The 15,647-nt window shown below is 38.8% G+C and overlaps 1 long non-coding RNA gene across 1 annotated transcript; it reads right to left on the bottom strand.

Moving 5' to 3' along the window:
* Window positions 1-6,730: 6,730 nt before the first annotated feature.
* On the bottom strand, window positions 6,731-13,218 carry LOC126497544 (uncharacterized). Its single transcript, XR_007590645.1, has 3 exons — window positions 12,857-13,218; window positions 8,161-8,356; window positions 6,731-6,987 (listed from the first exon to the last, which is right to left on the bottom strand). It is a non-coding gene; the product is annotated as an uncharacterized lncRNA (long non-coding RNA).
* Window positions 13,219-15,647: the final 2,429 nt, after the last annotated feature.

Below are 15,647 nucleotides of genomic sequence, written 5' to 3'. Positions count from 1 at the left end.
AATGCTGCTGCAACATAGCCTCAGAGAGATTAAAATTGAAATGTATTGTTTTCCACAAGGGAGGGGCCACCCTGGAGTGTATTTTATAAAATCTGAGAAGCTTTTTTGTTCTTTGTGTGGGGGACTGGACATGGCAGGCATCTGATGGGACAGAGTTTCTGGAGCAGCATAAGCAAGTGAGTTGTTACATACGAGAGTCTATTGTTCATTCAAAGCCTGATGCCATCTGTTTTCTGCATATCATTAATTCATGTCAACTGTTCTGGAGTTAGACAAAATTGAGAGAAAAGAGAAGAAAGGAAAGGAAGAGAAATGGGTAATGAGACAGCTCAACTTTAACACAGACTCTGAAATTCATCCAAAAAGCTTTATTTATTTATTTTTATTTACCTTTTAGGCTAGTTTGGAAAACAAACAGACTTGTGTAAAATGTGAGTTGTTAACAAACTTAATTGTATTGTTTATCTTCTTCTATTTATGACAAATACCATTCTCCATGGAAGATGGAAGATTCTTAAAGAATCCTAGAGAAGGTCAAGTCCCTAAAGAAACAAGAGACTGTTCGAGAGCAATGATGGCATAGAACTTGTGGAAGTAACCAACCAATGTCTGGTTTGACTAAAGGCCCACTCCTCAAGACAGAATCTGTACTTGTTACTGCTTGGGGAAACAAGAACCAGAGACTAGATAGCCCAGAGCTCTAGAGTAAAACCAAACACTGCTGGTCTAAAAAAAGAGAAAGTATTGATAAAAATGACTCCTACTGATAGTCTGCTCTCCTCCCAGATCAGTGCCTTATTCAGTCTTGGTTGGAGAAGCTTCCTGTGGCATCTGCCAGCAACCAACGTAGAGACCCACAGCCAAACATTCAAGGAAAGAGAGTCTAAAATCCATCACACAGAAGAGAAGGTGGAAAGAGTGTAAGAGACAGAGGAGATGGAGGACACCATGAGAACAAGGCCCTCTGCATCAGCTAAGCAAGGTGCATATGAGCTCCCAGAGATGGAAGTATTTTTATGGGACTCCTGAGCGAGAGACCAAGTAGGTCCCTGACTCTTGGGCCTGCTCTTAAAACTCTTTTCCTCCTGTTGGTTTGCCTTGTCCAACTTTGACATGATAGATTTTTTTGTTATTATATTTTATTTTGTCATGTTTGGTTGTTATCTCTTAGAAGCCCTGTTTTTTTTTTTTTGTTTGTTTGTTTTTATCTAATGAGAGACAGAAAGCAGAAAGGGAGCGAATATGGTGGGGAACTGTAAACCAGGATATATTGTATGAGAAAAGAATTTATTTTTAATAAAGGGAAAAATAATTTTATATTGTGGCCTTGACCACAGATGAAATGACCATGATATGGATCTATGAAGTGGGTGCTGGCCGTGATGAACATCACAACTGTGGTCAGCATCACTCCTTGATGTCTTTAGGATTTTGTGAGCTTCAGGGTCTTCCTAAAGTTCTAAGAATAGGAAGGAGCCATTGAAAACACTGACCTGGCTGAACACAGTGAGTGGGAAGTGCAGAGGTGGACTTAATTTGAAGCAACAAGGAAAGGTAGCATTCCTGAGATGTTTCTCTCTTTCTTTCTTTCTTTCTTTCTTTCTTTCTTTCTTTCTTTCTTTCTTTCTTTCTTTCCTTCCTTCCTTCCTTCCTTCCTTCCTTCCTTCCTTCCTTCCTTCCTTCCTTCTTTCTTTCTTTCCTTCCTTCTTTCTTTCTTCTGAATAGAAACTGAACACAGCAGCAAGCACACCTTCCCAGTTTCCTTCCTGCAGATTCTAAAGGAATTAGTCTCACTGTTTCCCTGCTTGTAGCCTCACTCCTTTTCAACTCCTCTAGTTCTAAAAATGAGGACTTAACTCTTTATTTTGTGGAAACTCATTAAAATAGGGCCAATTAATTTTAACCGCAGTATACCTGAGTTGACAAATAATTATCTTAGTAAGTATGTTTTATTAATACAACAAAATTTACTTTTGATTAATCCAAATTTAAGTCATGGTCTTTAGCTCATCTTATAAAATAAACAAATTGTGACACTCATTGCTGACTTGTGAGTTTCCAGAGGCTGACTAGTAATTATTTGACTTCCTGTCATGGGGTGTTCTAAAGTGGCAAACAGAATCATCGCTTAAATATGCTAAAGCTAGCATAATTGAATATGTCCTGGAGTTAATATAAAGTATTTAAAAGTACTCAACAATGGATGACAGACAAACCTAACCTCAGATCGAACTGGCGTGACTCAGAATGGCAGATTTTTCTTATGATTCAATCAGAGAGTAATTAACGGAAAAGATGAGAATAGTACCTTAAGATTAATGACAATGTCAATAAGCTATTTGAACTTCGGCTAAAAATGAATGCATGGAGCGCAGCAATTAAGCACATTTGGTTTAAATAAAGCACCTTCAGTTACTGGGGAAATTACCCACTGAGTTTATGTTCCTACTGGGAAATATTTCTTGGGACTGGAATAACCAAGGCATCTCAAAAACAATGGGAACAATAAAGTTAAAAATACTTTATAAAGAGGCAGCCCTCCTGCCCATTCTTAGTCAAATAACAGAGTGGAAAAGAAGAGAAAAGGTATTATGTGTGCATCAAGGGCATAGGAGAGCCTGGCGATGAACCGTGTGAGTTTATAAAGAACAGATCATGTTAGGCATATGCCCTTGCATTTCTCTGACCACAGTACCAAGTGGGTGGAGGGAATCTGGTAGATGTAATATATCTGGACTTTACTAAATCATTTCCTTTATGCCTTCCGGAAGCTTACTTAATATTTTAATTAAATCGGGCTTAACTATTTACACCAGCACGTAGGCTGAAATAAGCTTATAAAATTTAAAAAAGGCAAAGACAAGACTTAGTCACAACATATGAGCTGAGTGAGTGAAAGGGAAGAGAAAAACTGAGTGGGTGCTGGGGGCATAGCTGGCCTCTGAGGGGGTTGCTGTGTGTGAGATATTAGGACGTGTTGTAGAATACAATTCACTCTCTAATATTAAGGCTCAGTATTCGTTTTAAGAGCCATGGAAAAGAAATTATATTGCAACATTCTTGTCAATTTGTAGCTGTGCTAACAAAGTCTGTTCTGTAGCCAAAGGCTAACTTTACTGGTTGCAAAAACACTGATAGAGTCCCAGAGAAAATCCTTAAGTTATTGGGAGATGTTATTAAAAAAAAAAAAACCTTTGGTCTCTGTGAGCTTTATTTAAAAACAACAGCAATGAACATCAAGTTAAAAAATTGTGGAAGTAAAATTCTATTTGGGTAGAAAGTATCGTCTAAGATCCTATTTCCATTTTTGTCATTAATACTGATCTTTGTTTTCTCATCACCATTGACTCTGCCATTAGCCTAGTGCTTTCATGGCTTCTTCTCATCCTTATTACCTTGGTTATGATAAAGAAAGCAGCTGTTGCAACAGTTGCTTCCATTCATTTCCTACATGAGTGCGTTGGCAACTAGACTTGATCCTGATATAACCAATAATCTGTGTTTTGCAAAACATGTTTTCTAATTTATCATTCCCATCATATCCAGTTTGCAATATGGAAATTCACGCTGTTAAATAAAAGCCGTAGATGGGACTGAATTGTTTAGCTGCATGCTCAAAATATATCTCATTCAGGGAAAATAGCTACAGAGTCTGTAAATGGTACGAACTTATGATGCTGTGGCATGCCAATACTAACACAAATCCAGAGCCTTTCTCCTTAGATGTCTAAGAGCCTTTTAGAGTGGCTGCTTGCCATGTATCTCAGGATTTCCTCAAAGGAAGGACGCACCAATACATTTTCTCTTTATTCTCCATATTGTGTAATTCTACACCTTCACTTAACATGCTCATAAAACTTGGCTGTATCTTATTAAATGCCAAATTTTGTAAACCAGAAAATATGGTAGTAGACTAACCACTCTGTAGTCTTTCCCCTCTGGTAGCACAAAATTCTTTTGTTGTTCCTGTGTAACTCTGAGAAGAAAAAAGGGAGGCTATAAATATGATGGGATAAAAGGTATATTTTTAAATCTAATCTGAAAAAAGGAGGCTATAGATATGATGAGATAAAAATGTAGATTATTGAATCTACTTTTAAAAGGCAACTACTAGTTTTAAATGTTTTGCCTTGAATTGGACTTTTGTATATTGTATACAAATTTTGTATATTGATACAAAATTGAGATTAATTTTGTTAAAATATACTGTACATATCTTTCTAATATTGTTCAAGGTATTGTACCTATAAGCTCATTTAACAGTGTAATGCAAATTTCTAGTCTTCAAAAGTTATTATTGAAAACTATTTAGGATAATAAGGAAATGCAGGTTAGTAATTAGTCACCTATTATAATTGAATTTGTAGTCACATAGGTATTTTTTCATGGTCAAACAAAGATATATTTTAGATAGACAGGTCATCTCCAAACACTCCAGAGAGCTATAGAATGTGACATTTAAGATGTTTTAATAACATGGGCTCTTTTTTATGACAGTGAGACATATTTGCTCCTGGCAGCACCAATCTACTTCAGAGAAGATAGTGAGCTTCAAAGAGATTGACTCCACATGGAGTTTACTTTCTTTGTGGCAAAAGTAAACCACTGGCCAAGAAAGTGTCCTTGCTTCAAAAGCAAACAGTATGCTGTCCTAATTGGACAAGCAGGACACAAAAGGAAGTAACTTCCAAACATTGTCAAGACAAGGAGGGACAGCCCTTCAGAGTATCCTGCCTCATAAAAAAGTCTGTCAGATATGCTAGGCCTGTAGGCTGAATATAGATGCCCTAATGTTGCAGAGGAACTTTGGGTCACTGTCAAGGCAGCCATATTTTTTCTACCATGTTTCACATTTTTTGGAAGTTGCATGCTCACACTTCTTGTTTACTCAGTTAAGATTATTCCCTTCTTGGGTCTCTGAGGGAGTTGAAGACTAGATAGTTACAGTTTTCCGTATTTACCTGAAACAGAAAGCAACTTATGATAGAAAGTAAGTTAGGTACAACATTTTGGATTAACCAAGATAGGATAGATAATGGAGTATTTTCTTTGAATTTGTCAAATGCAAATGGACTAGACATTGTTGACACATTTATTGCCTGTATTTATTGTATATAGTCATTGTACTTACTGTATATAATTTTCTTATATTAGTTATAGCCATTTTTATTTTAGAAAAATGGGAAATGTAGTAATATTTTATTTGTATTTTAATGAATAAAGCCTGCTTAAAGATCAGAGAGTAAAACAGCCCCACTGGTCAGCCTTATAGACCAGGCAGTAGTAACACACCTTTAATTCCAATAGTCACACTAGTTTGTCAAAGAAACTGGGTGGTAGTGGTGCACACCTTTAATCCCAGCCCTAGAGGGGAATTAAAATATGGGAGGAGACAGCTCACAGACAGTCTCATTCTGAGACTCCTGGAGGCAGATTGCCACTGAGATAGAGGTAAGAGCTATGTTGCTTCTCTGATTTTCAGCTTAAACAATAATATCTGCCTCTGAGTCCTTATGAATCATGCTACATACATGTGTCTGTGTTTATTTATCTGTGTACACATGTTTGCACAAGTGTGGAGATCAAAGGTCAACTTTGGACATCTTGCTTTCTGAGACAGTTTCACTTACAGGGACTTGATGCTTATTAGCAAAGGCTGGCTGACCAGTGAGCCACAAGCAGTCACTTTTTTCAGCCTCCCCAATGCTAGGGTTACAATCTACCACAGCACCCAATTTTTATGCAGGTTTTAGGGATCAAACTTTGGTACCTCACACTTATAGCAAGTACTTCTATTGGCTGAGCCATTTCCCTAGTTCCCAACATGGCTAAAATGAACCATAATTTTGTTTGCACCATGCTATGTAATAATTGATCATGAATTAACATAAATCATGAAAACAAAGCAGATAATAGAAAAGATAGTGTCATTTTGAGAATTTGGACATTCATCAGTATTTGGGATTATTCTGTACAATGAATTCTCACATGGGGAATAAATTTAGCTGATTAAGAGCTTAAACTTCTGTGTTATGAGTTCTGGCATTAGATTTTGTGTTCTATTTATGTGCATGCTCCTGTTTGTGTGTGTGTGTGTGTGTGTGCATGCACACACACAGAGGCACATTTGTGTTTCTCATGCTTTTTCTTTTCTTTTCTTTTCTTTCTTTTTTATTTTATTTTTACCATTTTCTTGTTGTTTGCCTATTTCTTTTCTAAAGAGGGAGAGAAAGAAGGCAAGGAGTTGGATGAGTGGAGAAGCAGGAAGTATCTGAGAGAAGATGAGAGAGGGGAAACCGTGACCAGAATAAATTGTACGAAATATTTTTTCAATGAAAGAAAAGAGCCTAGACTCTCTTTTACAAAGCAAATTTAAAATACATAAGAATATATACCTACTTGACAAGGAAAGACAAGACTGGGGATTGAAAAAAAATTAACAAATATGTAAAACAGCCAAAAGTGGCATATTACAACTTCCCTTGGTATCATGATGGTTATATTTGACATCAGGCTTTTGTGGCTTCTAGTATTTCCTTGGTTCCCATTCATATCATGCAGTTACCACAGTCCAATGTTGTCTGTCAATTTTCAAGGTGCATATAAGTCCTCCTCATGAAGTGAGTGGTTTTTTAATTTATTTATTTATTAAAGATTTCTGTTTCTTCCCCACCGCCGCCTCCCATTTCTCCCTCGCTTCCCCAATCATGTCCCCCTCCCTCGTCAGCCCAAAGAGCAATCAGGGTTCCCTGCCCTGTGGGAAGTCCAAGGACCACCCACCTCCATCCAGGTCTAGTAAGGTGAGCATCCAAACTGCCTAGGCTCCCACAAAGCCAATACGTACAGTAGGATCAAAAACCCATTGCTATTGTTCTTGAGTTCTCAGTAGTCCTCATTGTCTGCTATGTTCAGCAAGTCCAGTTTTATCCCAGTGTCCCTGGTAGCAGAGATCATCACCATGATTCATCTCAATTCGTATTTCTCCATCTGAGGAAATATATATATACATATATATGTGTGTGTATATATATATGAAGTTCCCCGTCCCACCCACTTGTGGTGGAAATATGTAACTTCAGTGAGAAAGTGTTTTTTATTTTTGAGGCAGAATTACATGTCACTTGACTCACTTCAGAATTGCAATATAGCTGGGGATAGTCTCGAACTTCTGATCCTCCTGCTTCCACCTCCAAAATGCTGGGTTGGTTCATAGGCACTCGTCATCCTGCCTGGTTTTGATGAATGTTCTCTTAGAGATTAGTCTCTTGTAGGTGAGTTATTTATTACATTTGCTGCCTGAGTTAAGGGTAGTCCATGAAACTGCTTGTTTCTTAGCTTCTTCTGTCTTCTCTCTAATCAAACCAGACAGCAAAGTTTCTTGGAGTTGAGACAATGTAGGGCATTATAAACTCCAAGAAAACCAGATCATTATGGTCTGTAGTCCTTGATCTATTTACAAACTGATTAGACCTGGGGGGGCAGTCTCTTTCTACTCAGTGTGGTCCTTATAATGAAGTACCAAGACTATAGCAACTACAGAAATACTGGGTGGTTGAGAATTGAAGAGCTGAGCCTCATATCTACCTCATTACAACCAACATTCCAGGCAGGCTCTCATCTCTGGCTTGTGTGTTGGCCGTACCACTTCCAATATCACTAATTCCCAATGTGTCTCTTGGCTTTCTCCCTTGGGTTTCTTTGTGCTTTGAATCCTTAATAACAATAAGCCACCCATTCCCCTGCCATGTGTTCCCCTACTTGAGGTTGACCTTTCCCCCACAGAGTCCCTTTGCTGTCACTGCCTCGTTTTTCTTAACCATTCCCTTCCAACCCACATATTTGTCTCATTTCTTTCTTTTTAAAATTAAATTTTTTCACACAGTATATTTTGATCATGTTTTCCCGTACTCCAAATCCTCCTAGATCCTTCCCATTTTCTCACATACTCAACTTTATGTTCTTTGTTTCACTATTTCATCTCAACACACATACACACACACATCAAAAGTAAAATCAAAGCAATCAACCAATAAGACAAAAAAATAAAACAAAGGCAAATAAAACAAAATCCTCGCCCCCCAAAAAAACCCTGTGGAGTTTTGGGTTGTATTGGCAAACTCCTCCCAAGCCTGGGGTTACCCTGGCGTGTGGTTGATATACCTGGTGACACTCCATTATAGAAAACTGATGTTTTCTGTTGCCAATGGTATCAGTTGCATAGAGCTTCTTGGATAGGTGTGGGAGCCTGTGCCTCCTTCTGTTTCTCAGTGCTAGCACCCTGTCTGGTTTGACCCCATGTAGGCCTTGTACATGCTGCCGGTCTCTGTGAGTTCATGTGTGCGTCCGTACTGTTTACCTGGAAGACAAGGTTTCCTTGGTGTCATCTGTCATCATTGGCTCTTACCGTCTTTTCATCTCTTCTGAGCAGATGAGCCTCAAGGCTCAAGGGGAGAGGTTGGAAGGAGCAATCCCATTTAGGATTGAGCGCTAACTCTCTCCCTCTGCACGCTGTACAGCAGAGGGTCTCCGTGTTAATCTCCATCTACTGCAAGGAAAAACTTCTCTGATGAGGGTTAAGCAAAGCATAGTCACGTGTCATTAAGAGTCATTTCATTGCTAAGTTCCACTAGCAGAATAATAGTAGCAAATTTCTTCTTGACCAATAACCTATCTAGTCTCAGGTTCTTGACCAGTTTAGCAGGGTCACATATGGATCCCATATCACAAAGTAAGGCCTTAAATACAGTAAAAAAAAAAAAAAGTGGTTGGTTACCTGCTTTTCTTGTTGCCTAACATAATTAGATTGTAAGCACTATAAAGAGAAAGATGCTTATTCGATCTTGTCCACTAGTGTATCTTTTTGTTCTTGAGCAACTTCTGCACATGGAAAGTGCATCAGATATCTGTGGAATGCATGAATGAGTAAAGAAGTTGGCCTAGGGTTCTATTGCTGAGGATAAACATCATGACCAGGGCAACTCCCATAAAGGAAACCATTTAACTAGGGCTGGCTTACAGTTGTAGAGGTTTAGTCCATTATCTTCATGGCGGCATGCAGGCAGACAGGATGTTGAAGAAGGAGCTAAGAGTTCTACATTTTGATTCACAGGCAGCAGAAGCAACTATGTCCTGGGGATACCTTGGGCATTTATGAGACCACAAGGCTCATCCCCACAGTGACACACTCTCCCCAACAAGGCCATGCCTACTCCAATAAGACCATGCCTCTTCATAGTACCACTTCCTGTTAGCCAAGCCTTAGGAGGTCCATGGAAACCAGACCTATTAAAACCACCACAGAAGTGATATTCAATTTTCAGCCTAAAGCCACTTTCGGTTTTCCATGACTCTGCTGTTTACAAAACCTTTGACAGCGACTCTTGGTGGCAAGGAACCATTTGTGGCGCACAATTGGGAATGAAATGGTGCTGAGAGAGGGTGATAGCTGGAAGGAAAAACTCCTGTTGGAGTTCAAGAACTAGGCCAGAACAGGAAGTCTGAGTAAAACTCAAAAATGAGAGGGCTTCAGGATAGGAGACAACTCTTTGCTACTTTTCAAAAGAACATAGAGGGGTTTGGATTTTCCTCTATTATGGGGCATGGGGAAGCAAGTCATTTTGGCTGAGCATTCAAAGAAAAAGTAGCTTGAAATGTTAAGGGACCAGGGCAATATGGGGGTGCAGTGATATTGAAGACTAGCTTCACATAAGGGACAGAATCATTTAAAGAGGAAAATTTGAATAACAAGAACAAAATCTGGCTGTCTATTTCTGAGGTTAAAAGACCTCACAGGAGGAAGGAAACAGGTTCAATTTTGTTGAAGAACAGAGAGAGACAGGGCTACTATTTGGCCCTGTTCTTTGTATTTAATTGATGACTCTGTCTATTTTCTTGATAAATAAGAAACACATAACCTAAGCATAATGCAGTATAGTCTGTGAGTCAGCAGTGCAAAAATATGCATGACAACATACCAGCTTTGCATAAATAAAAGCACCGCTAGAGTTTCTACGTACCGGCAGACTTAACTTATTTTGCACATCTTCAAGATTCCACTTTAGAGATAGCTTTTATTTTCTTTCTAGTTAATGCAGTATTTGCTTTGTTTGCCACCTGATTTTTTTCAATAACTTACTTGTAACTGATAATAAAAGAAATGAATAGTATCCTTAGTGTTTGTGTATCCAAGTGTCTGTGTGTTATGAATGGTGAGAACTCCTGGTGCATAATAATGTCGACCATTGCTCTAAAGTGAGGCTAATTCATTGGTTCTGTTTGTGTTGTGACAAGCTTACTGTGGCCCTTTGATGCAAGAAAACACTAATTTTATGTAAAACTTACTGATTAAATACTATATATTTCAAACACAGTTTAGCAAAACTAGGCAACAGAAATATTTCTTTCTGTAAGTGATACAGAGAAAATATTTAAATGTTGAGTAAGCCCTATAATTTTTATGTTCACAGCTTTGTCCAAAGATGTTAATCCCAGCAATATCATGTTATCAGGGATGTGAACCTTAAATCAGCAGCTTCTATACCTCCAGCGAGTTATAATTTTTTTCTTGATTTATAGCAATCATCCTTTTTATTTCTTTCCTAGTCAAGCAGAGAAATTAAGGTTATTTTTATGTAAGAGATATACACATGGTGGCTTAACAATTCGCATCATCTTTATCTCTTGCCTTTTAAATTAAATTGATGCTGAACATGATCTGAGGGCTCATTCTGATTAATAACAGAAATATTGTTAGTAAATGGAAAGGAGAGGCAACATCATTTACACAAAATAGAAGTAGAAAACACAGGCATAAGAAGGGAATCATTCGTATGGGTTTTATGACTTGTGTTCCAAAGATAAGGTAAGAACAAAAAGCTCAGGAGATTCATGAGAACAGAGGAGAGAAATGCTTTATTTTGTTGGTTTTAAGTATTCTTTTTATTTTCTTTTTTAAAATTTCCTTTTGTTTGTTTTTGTTTTTGTTTTTTTCAAAACAGGGTTTCTCTGTGTAGTTCTGGCTGTCCTAGCACTCACTCTGTAAACCAGGATGTCCTTGAACTCAGAGATCCACCTGCTTCTAGCTCCTGAGTGTTGGCATTAAAGCCGTGCACTACCACTGATGGCATCAGTTTTAGGTATTCTCGTTCTTCTATTTTCTTTTAAACAATTAATTTCCTTAAACAGAAAAGGTGGCCTTTTGGGGAAATTAGGTAAACAATATATTGAAGTTAAAAATTGTTTTATTTAATTTTGGTAAACAATACATTCAAGTTAAAGATGCCACTTTATTTAACAAGGAAATATTTAACAAAGGAAAAGTGACCTTAAAGTTTCTAAAATTGCAAACATTAAGAACAACTGACACTTACTAAATATAAAAATGTCCACCAGAAAGAAACTCACTGTAATACTAGTAACTATAGCACCAGACTCTGACACCATCTGTGGGTGTGGCTGAGGACTTTGAAACAAAGCACTGGGCAGAAGCTTACATTCTGCAACAAAATGGAAGCTCATATTACATCACTCATTGGGAGTTTTCACAGTAGGATCCTCAACATGATGTAGCATAGCCCCAAAAGGGGACTTCTCGTGCTTGTTTTTGGGGCTTCTGTTCGGGATCTATGGTTCTTCAGAACCACTGTAGCCCAGGTGGGGAAACTACTTAAACTATATGTGTGTATACACAGACTTCCAAACGTTATAAACTACTGCTGTTGCTTTTCATTGTCTCCCTGTGATGGAAGGTAAGTCCCCACTGCCAAAGACAGCATATGCTTTTGACATAGGACCCAGATATGAGCTGAAAGGCTCTTCCCTAAGTTACTAGCTTTCACGGTACTAGAAGGTGCCATGCAAGTCCCTCCAAGGGAAGAGGGTGACTAATAGTCCTACCCAACAACAAAATCCAGTATGGTACATTAGCTCTAAGGATGAAGGCACATATAGCGTTGGCTGTAACCCACAGCTCAATAACTGTAGGCTCTTCTCAATACAAGGGAAACCCTGCCTGGTACTGGAAACCTAGCCAACTACCCAGGGCTACTGAAGTCTTGATAACCTACAACTATCACTTTACTAAGCCTGCTTTATTTCTACTGCATTCCAAATACTTTCTTTATGCCTACAGAGAAGTTTAGCTCTCACCTCTTATCAAAGAAATTGCTTTTTGCAACAGATGGAGACTACTGCAGAAAACTACAACTGATCAAAATGCAGAGAACAAGAGATGATGTGGCACCCAACACCAACTGATACACACACACACACACACACACACACACACACACAATTTTACAACTCCTGTACTTAAGCTCAGGGAACATCATAGAAGAAAAGCAGAATGACTCTAAGAGACCCGGGACCAGGAAAACTGCAGTTTGATTATATTTCCTAGAAATGTAAGCAGAACTACTCTCATGGAGTCTCATCAACATGGCTGCCTAAACAATGTCTGAACAAAGAAGACAGGACCAATAGACATGCTAAGATGGAAGGGGGAATACCAACAGGGCCCCAACTTTAGACAAGAACTACAGGCAGCTAAGAAATGCTGACAGAAGGAGAAATAGTCTTCCCCAGAGAAGGGACCCACAATTTGTTATCCAATAGCAAGTAGTCAGTTCTGAAATTATATATATATATACAAATAATATTATTTGTATTCAGCAGTTTGAATTTATATATTTAGAAACACAGCATCAACAATAGCATAAATAACAATGAAATAAAGAGTCAAGAATTTGAAAGAGAGCAAGAAGGTAAGTGGGAGAGGCATTTGGAAGCAAGAAAGGAAAGAGATAAATAATGCAATTATATTTTAATGATAAAAAATAAGAACTATTTAAAAATTCACCTGGATTTGCTCCATGAGAGGAGAAAACAGCAGGAGGCTCCATTTGAAGGCAAAGTCTTAAAGGCAATTCTTACATTTTCCTAGAAATAACATAATAAAATCAGGTTAAAGATATATTAAAGTACTCCTGCAATCTCACAGCTTGCTCCAATAATGAGGGGACTTAAGAGGTGAGTGAACAAGGTGTGATGCCCCACTCTCTAGGACCTCCACAATGGGACAAAACCCTGGGCCTCTCCCCCAGCTCCCTCAGCTTTTCTAGCCAGCCAGCAGGGACTTTTTTATGACTAGGCTCCCCCCAAACCCAAACCCATCCACTAGACCCTCCAAACTACTAACCACACACTGTCTAAGAGCTGAGAGTTTGCTGTAATACTGAGGGGATCAAGAGCTTGCAACAACACTAAGGGGATTAAGAGAGAGCACCAAGAGAGCAAACAAAGAGAGAAGACTAGGAGAGCAGGCTTATAGAGACCTCAGAGGCTTTCTGAGACAGATATTGACAGTACAGAGAAGGTCAAGAAAAACTTCCAAACACTTAGAAAGCCACTGCAAAGATTGGACAAAGGCGCAAAGATACTGCTGGCATCATTTGAAGGAAGAGATGTGTAGGCGCCAATTAAAGAATTCTTCCAATGGCCTAAAAAGCAACATGGTAACATCAGAACCCAGTGGTCACACAACAGGAAGACTTGATCATCCTAACCCAGAAGAAGTAGAAGAAAACGACTTTAAATGTAACTTTATGAAAATGACAGAGACCTTTAAAGAGGAAATAAAAAAACTCCTTTAAAGAAATGAAGAGGACAACCAAAAAATTGGAAGAAATTAATAAACCCCTCAAAGAAACCTAAGAAAAACAATCAAATAGTTATAAAACTGATTGGCTCATTAGCGCAGGCTACTTATTAGCTCTTGTAGCTTATATTAACCCATTATTTTTCATCTATGTTAGCCACATGGCTCAGTACCTTTCACAGCAGGGTAGGTCACGTGTTGCTTCTTCAGTGGTCTGGGCTGGACTGTGGAGGGAACTTCTTGCTGCTTAGAATACTCCTGTTCTCATTGCCCTGCCTCTACTTGAGGGAATGGGATAGTTGAGATGGATGAAGGACAGAGATGAAAGCAAGGAAAAAGATATCTTAACTGATGGAGCCATTATAATGTTAGCAGAAACCTGGCCCTAGAGAAATTCCCAGGAATCCACAAAGATGACCCCACCTAAGACCTAAGCAATAGAGGAAAGAGGGTCTGATCTTAACTTGCCCTGTAATCAGACTAACGATTATCTTAAATATCACCATAGAACCTTCATCCAGCAACTGATGGAAACAGAGGCAGAGACCCACATCAGAGCACTGGACTGAGCTCCCAAAGTCCAGTTGAAGAGTGGAAGGAATGATAATATGAGCAAAGAGGTCAATGACCATGATGGGTTCACCCACTGAAACAGTTTACTAGAGCAAATAGGAGCTTACCAACTCCAGCAGGACTGGGAAGGAACAAGCATAGGACCAAACTAGTCCTTCTGAATGGGGTTGACAGTTGCATGGTTGGAGTAGACTTAGGGGCCACTGGCAGTGGCACCAGGATTCATTCCTACTGCATGTACTGGCTTTTGGGGATCCTAGTCTCTTTGAATGTATACCTTTCTCAGCCTAGATATAGTAGGGAGGGCCTTGGACCTTCTTCAAGGAATGTGCCTTACGCTCTCTGAGGTTTAGATGAGGTTGGGGTGGGAGAGTGTGTGGAGGGAATGGGAGGAGGGAAGGGAGTGGGAACTTGAATTGGTAGTTTTTTTTTTAATCTAATAAATTTTTTTAAAAAAGAAAATAAAAGGGAAACCAAACTGGGATAAAAAGATATGTTAAAGATAGCCCCTTACTACAAGCCAACAACCCAAACTGGTGTTTATTAGTTATCATATTTAATTAGCCTCAAGAACTCTTTAAAACTATTATGTGATATCTTTCTTCCCTGTACAACCAAAACCAGTTCAACCTATTCAGGTATTTAGTAGATGATAGATAAGAAGTAGATATTTGAACCCAGGCAGTGTGTGTTTAGAGTCCTCTCTTGACTGTGTCTGCATAGCTATAAAAACCTTACCTACATATGGGGTCATCGGGGCTGTACTTATTGTTAGAGATGCAATGTGATCAAGTTCAATAAAGATTTCTGCCTTTATTGAACTAAACAACAAAACCAAACACAGACGTATAACACTGGCTCTCATTTCACAGGTGATTGTCTCTGGAGTCAAACAATGATGTTCTTAATATAGGCTTTTAAATGACCTATCATTGGACAAAGCAAGCTGAACAAAACATATAACCCCATATGTTATATGCAGTTGTCCTTAACCTTCTTGTCTTTCATAGCTTGGTCCTTAGTGTGTTGTTGTTGAGAAGTGAGACTTTTAAGAGGTGGGTCCTGATGAGACGTCCCCGTGTCATTTGGAGAGCGACACTGAAACCCTATGGGAATGAGTTGTTAGAAGAGTGAGTTTGGTCTCTGACTCCTTATGATGAGCTGTGATCTCTCTATTCTTTGTTGGTCTGCTGTTATGATGCTTCATGCTATGAGGTCCTCCCCACAGCTGAGCTGTGCTGGCACATCCTGGAATCTTCAGAAACGCTCATTTGATATTCAAATGGTTTGTAAAGGAAAACAGACTAATGTACAACATCAGTTGGTATGGTCTCCTCGTGGTTGTAGGAAGAAGTTAGGCAATGTCTCCCGAACAGTCATTCAAACTGTCATTTTTAAATCCCTGGCAATCATCACAAAA

This window comes from Alexandromys fortis, unplaced genomic scaffold, assembly GCF_014885135.2.
Source record: "Alexandromys fortis isolate MF-2015 unplaced genomic scaffold, M_Fortis_MF-2015_v1.1 scaffold_24, whole genome shotgun sequence".
Taxonomy (NCBI): Eukaryota; Metazoa; Chordata; class Mammalia; order Rodentia; family Cricetidae; genus Alexandromys; species Alexandromys fortis.
Note: the sequence above shows the minus strand (reverse complement) of the source record. Positions and strands in the feature narration are given on the sequence as shown.